The sequence below is a fragment of the Electrophorus electricus genome, unplaced genomic scaffold (assembly GCF_041902795.1).
Source record: "Electrophorus electricus isolate QZ-2024a unplaced genomic scaffold, ASM4190279v1 Scaffold149, whole genome shotgun sequence".
Classification (NCBI taxonomy): Eukaryota; Metazoa; Chordata; class Actinopteri; order Gymnotiformes; family Gymnotidae; genus Electrophorus; species Electrophorus electricus.
Window position 1 is genome coordinate 1 of NW_027658430.1, and position 6,123 is coordinate 6,123.

The 6,123-nt window shown below is 41.4% G+C and overlaps 1 long non-coding RNA gene across 2 annotated transcripts; it reads right to left on the minus strand.

Moving 5' to 3' along the window:
- Positions 1–2,630: 2,630 nt before the first annotated feature.
- LOC145654727 (uncharacterized) lies at positions 2,631–3,468 on the minus strand. 2 transcript variants are annotated; one of them, XR_014120927.1, is made up of 3 exons: positions 3,407–3,468; positions 2,764–3,046; positions 2,631–2,672 (listed from the first exon to the last, which is right to left on the minus strand). It is a non-coding gene; the product is annotated as an uncharacterized LOC145654727 (long non-coding RNA). The 2 variants fall into 2 exon arrangements; XR_014120926.1 differs by having other exon boundaries at positions 3,224–3,457.
- Positions 3,469–6,123: the final 2,655 nt, after the last annotated feature.

Consider the following 6,123-nt stretch of genomic DNA (forward strand, 5'->3'; position numbering starts at 1 on the left):
GGTCTCTCTCTCTCCTCACCGGTAGGCTTACTTGCTGTCCTCTAGCTCCCTGTCCTTCTCCTCTCTCATTTACTACTGATGGGTTAAAAGAACTTAGTCATTATGGCAGATACTTATACACAGCCGTATTATCACTCCACTGTAAGAAAATGGCACAACTCTACCTGGCTGGGGACTGGAGTTTTCCCCCAGTTTATCATTTTGCATTTCTTGCGGTTTGTCCTGGGTTCCCGCTGCTCCACTGAGGACAAACCACAAAGCCATTCAGTCGGCATTTTGTAGCTAAATGGGAATGGGTGGACAGAGAAGTATGTGGGCACGGGTTGATGGTACGAGCTCACCTCGACTGCTGCCTGAGAGAAGCCACCCCAGGAAGGGCAGAGAGATCCAGCTCGGACGGGACGTCCATCACGTCTGAGAGCTTTTGGCCCAGCATGTCAAACCGCTTAAGGTGGAGGACGAAAATACTGTTCCAAGAGGAAAAGTGACTTAAGGACTGGAAGTGTGTGTGAGTGGAGGAGGGTGTGTGTGTTGGACTGGTTTAAAACTCATTCTTTAAGGTCATCTACGTCAGACGAGACTCACCGTGGCAGTGTGAAAAACTCCACCTCTTCAGTTGCCTCGCAGCCTGCTTCACACTCACAAAAACGCTCCAGTAGTGTTGGCTGAAAAAAGAAAGAGACCCTTTCATTGAGAGTGATAAAATCAAAATGGTAGCATGTCATAACTGTATTCTCTCCTTTACAACACAGTAATGAAGCCTTATCCAAAGAGGGTGTGTGAGGTGACCAACCTTAAAGTAAGTGTGTAGGCTGTCGGTCGTAGCAGGGCTCAGATTTACAGAGAGGTGGTTGTAGACATCCACTCTGCAGCTCTGCTTTCCACAGCTTTCACAAAATGGAGAACAGAAATGTTACAACATTTGCACAGAAATAATCTCCTGCATCCCTTATACAGTGTGTGAGTTATCACATGCTAATTTGCTCAGTTTTACAAGTAGATAACATCTTATCTAATGTGAAGCATCAGAGCAGAAAACATTTCGAATGCTCAGTCCATGTCTGTTATGTTTTCCCAAACTCACACACACTCTGAGATTTGAAAGCTATGTGATGAATACAAGCTGAACTTGTGAGCATTTTAAATGTTCATATTTAAGTTATGTATGTTATGAAACTTTCATGAACACTTTAAACAGAGATGTCCGGAGAAAGCGCCTACTCTCGGTGAGAAAATGTACTTTAAACAAACATGTTAAGACTGGTTAAGACCAGTCCATTAACACAAAGGAGATATGCAACAGTGATACCTAATTACCTGGTACATGTGAGCACAGACTTGATATGAAACTCAAAGTTTGCCACAGGGCAGATGTAAGAGAAGAAAGAGGCCCTGAGTCTCTCTCCCTCCTCTTTCAGCTGCAGTAAGCAGAGCATCAGGAACTCATGAGCATCCTGTGGAGGACAGCACAGGAGAACATCAGAGGAGGATTTGCTCCTGGACTTCAACAGCAGCACGGTGAGAAAACAAAGGTGGCCGTGTGCAGTTCCTGCAGGGTACTGCGTGAGGTTCTGATGTGTTCTGAATGGCTGAGGGGGCCATTTAGCTGGACCTGTTCATAGTCCTCTTCGAATGCAGGGCAGCGGGCTGAAACACACTCAAGCAGGGCTCCCAGGAGCTGCACCTTCTGCTTTGTGCTGCGAGTGGTGAGTTGGGCCTGCTGCAGATCTGAAAAACATCTACACACAGCAACAGGGAGACCAAGTGGTTTATATCTCTGAGCATCACAGCACCTCCTTAAGCACTCATGATTAAACAGTTCATTTAGACCCATGTGAAGCCTCTGGTTCTGAACGGGTACCTGAGCATCTGGCAACTAGAAGGATCCGTCAAGCAGGATGACTGAGCTCTGATGGGTCTCCAGAAGCAGGAGATACTCAGTAGGCACTGCAGAGTGGCGTTCATATAGCAGCTGTTCCCAATGTTGGGAAACCTAACAGGTCATCCATGTTAAAAATAGATTTAGTGCAGAAGCTCTGAAACATCCAGGCCACTACATGTCAGTATAATGGCTGTTTCATAATGTGAAGAAGAACTGCTAAATGACTTACTGTTCATTTAATTACAATATGTTTGTATTTGTATAGGAGAAAAAGACTGAGCTTCACCTGTGTAAACTGTAAAATCATCTACTCTTAATAGGCTGTGTAGTAAAACGCGGTGTGTATTCTCGTCTTTACCCGAGCTGCCGAATGTTGAGGTGTTCGACAGCGGAATGGATGGGGGTGTGGCCTTGGCCCTCACCCTGACCAATCTGACGCATCCTTTTACTCCTGAGGACGTGCAGCAGCTGTCGCAATAAATTCCGCGGCTGAACACGAGTGTCTGCCTGCATCAGAACAGCCGGAAACCTGAGAGACAGAAAAGAAGGGAGAGATGAATACAGAGTGGCCAGTTATGCACAAAATGTTCACATAACAACCCTTAGACAGATAAAGGTGTGAAGAATGAAAAATACAATGATGTTTTTTCTCGTTTTATGCCATAAGGAAGTTACAATGGCAGTGCCATTGGGTAACCACCATGCCACACTTTTCTCTGCCACGAAGATGAATTTTGATAATGTACCCACCTCTCAATGCACACGGAGTCCACATCTTTATCTGCAGCCTCTGTATAGAGAACAGAAACTTGGAGTAAATGTCCTTAACCAAAAACAGACTATGCATTTGAACAACATGATCAAATCTGCTGAGCTCTAACCAGGAACAATCACTGCTGTAGTCCTGAGCGACTCATATGAGGAGGAGGAGGAGGCTTGACCAGGAAGGCACGACTGGGTAGAAGAGGCATTGTGGGATATGTCCACAGGTGAAAAGGAAGAAGCAGTACTGAAGATCAGGGACCCCTCAGAGGAAGAGGGGCAAGAAGTGGAGGTGGTCACATTCGCGGCGTGACCGTCTAATGCCACGCAGGAGTCAGACACTTTGGAGGATGAGATTATGTGTCTCCACCAACTTCTATTCGTTTTCTCCTTCTTCTTTTTCTGTAGAAAAGCATTGTAGAAACGTATTGATTTGTATATGCAGTATTATCGCGACTTAGCGATATCTCGGTATTCTTACAATAATCTCATTTTGATTTAAAAAAAACAAAACAAAACTTTTTAATCATCTGCATTTGCGCTATTTTTTTTACAGGAAAATGCTAATTAGTTACGCACTGTAACGGCCCGAGTGCCGCTGGTCAAGGAACAGGACGTACAGACTCGCTCCACGGAGACGTTTATTAACGATTATTAACATACGATACAGACACCGGCACTCACGTATAACACAAACTGTGACCGTGAACATGATCAACGACTGACAATAAGGCACACACTAACAAGGGTTTAAATACATACAAACATGACGAGTAAACCGATGCAGGTGTGTGCTGAACAACATAGGCAAGGTTACACACGAGACAGTCAACGAAGAACTCCCAGTGCACGCGGCGGGCCATACCACGTGACCAGTGGAAGCGTTCCGTGACATGCACAATAAATCTTAATCCTTTTCAGATTATCGTATTTAAAATCGTTCCCAAAGTGTAGGAAAAAACATACATACCTTCATACACGAGCAAACACAGCCCATCCTGTTCGAATCTGTGATCTACTCGATTAGAGAATTAAGTAAAATATCAAATATGGTTTTTACAGGTCCTTTAACTGATATTCGCGATACAGCGCACCTCATTGTTTTGTTTTAAAACGGAGTTTTGACTCTTAGATGTTATGAATATGTATTATTTCGTCATTACTGATGCAAGTTCTCAGTTCTCATACGTTGTCACCCTCTTGAAAATAAATATTATTTACGTGTGTGTGTGTGTAAGCGTTTCAAACGTTAAGATTCTTTAACTTCCGCAGTATAGTTTGGTAAATTCAGGTAGCGTAATGTTTTTTCCTAAAATCCTCACTGTCTCGCCCTGTGGTAAGGAGAAATGTTCCAAATATGACAGGTTACGTTTTATCATAGATAACTGGCTACAAATTTACATTTGCGCCCTAATTTCTCTAGACATACATCTATAAGCATTGTTACTTTAAGACGCAATTAGTCTTGCGCTCTGGCAAACGTGTGCACCTGTAAATAATTACAATTATTTTAATGTACAACTTATTTTATTGTATAACCACACTGTAAATAGAATCCATAAGAATGTATTCAAAGCCAGAGTTGTAACGTTCAGTTATTTTTACAGGTAGCGGATTACTGTGCTTCTACTATCTCTTAGCAACAAGTGATTTTTTTTCCTTCAGTATGACATGTGGGATAGTTTAGGGAACCTGATTTTTTTGTTAGATAAATATGTGTGGGTTATGACCGTTAAAAAGACCTGAACAAAAAAAATGTTTGGATTTTTATTCGCTGTCACCTTTCATCACGGGCAACATAAAAATTCACACTACTGCAATATCGCTAACATGTTACTGGCATGCGAATAAGACACCTGAGCACAGAGAGAAACCCAGTGTTATGATTACAGTTGACATTGGAACTAGCTAGATAGCTCATATTAAGACACTTCTTTGGAGAACACGTGCTAAAGTGTTTTCCCCACAATCTATATGCACAATTTATTTGCCAACTGTGACCAGAGAGAGAACATAGCTTACTCACAGCCTAGGACATGAATGGATTTTGATGAGGACTGCATATGCCTGGGATCAATTCAAACACGTCATGACGATGATATAAAACCTGATGAAACAAGCTTGACAAGCAGCAGTTCCGTTTTTCCGTGAAAGTATCAAGCACAGATGAAGACGTTTCTATGGTTATCTCGGTTTTATAAATATTAGCCTATAGAGTTGGGCTTAGTACGTGAATAAAAGATGGAATTAAACATGCATAAATTACGGTGTCCTGGAAAACCCATCGTGCTGCAAATACACAAAGCATATTCATCAAAGTGGTAACACACTTTAGAAATGCGGTGCAAATTTAGAAAACGCATACAACTTCAGGAACAAATCCTGTCACAACACAACGGAATTGCTGTTTCCGGAGGACACGGAAAGGGGTGGACTTCTATGAGATTAGCGTGAAGTCTATTGGAAGTAGTGACAACTGAATAAAAAGGGTTGTTTTTTTTCCAGTTACCACGGTGTTATCAAAGGTAGGTATGTGATACAGAATGGAAGACTGACCTATTCATGCTCTGCATTCTTGCTTATTTATTTATACATAAGGCAGCCTTAAAAACATGGGATGGAAATCCCATTTAACACAATATGGACTGTTTTACATTCAGAGTGAAATAAGTAACATTCACCTTTTAATATATATTATATATTTATTTATTTTAAATGTTAAAATTCTTAACTAGGTCAGTGTTTTAGTTAGCTGCAAAAATGCCCCCATATTGAAATTTGTATTTCTAATGTCACAAGAACACTTTATTGACCTATCTCTGCCTAGTCAGCCTATAGAGGTTTAGCACACCCACTTAAATTGCCTTTCTCAGGCATTTCAGCTCTGAGTACCTTTTGAATGAAGCACAATACAGGGCAGCCAATCATAAAGGAGCTCATTTATCTTACATCCGTCTTAAAGGTGCAGTAGCAACAGGTGTCTGTTGAATTCCGAGCGATATCTATAGAGGTTGGAAATTGGTTGTGTAAAAATGAATTGTGATTATTAAGCCACATAGATGTAAGTGGACATCAAGGGAAAAAATAGTGTGGGTGCCAAGTATGGTGATTGTATCTTAAAAGCTCTAGGAAATGTTACATTCAGAATGTTTGTGAGACAAAAAAAAAAAGATATAATTACTATCCATGGTTTAATTGACTGTGTTGCAGACAACATAGGCAGAGATTAGACTGAAAAATGTCAGAGTATTTTTAATGCTGTTTATTGCTGTCGTCAGAGGTTATGCAGCCATATCCTCCCTAGCAAGTACGGCGTCTAATACCTGCAGACACAAAAACCGTGTTGAGCAATATTTAATTACATCTACTTGAAATGCATATTTAATTGCATTGTTAGTATTCATGGAAAACAAGTGTTAGGATTGCTCTGCTGCATTGCAAACTTTCTCACTCTAACAACTGTGGATTCCATCTCCTCA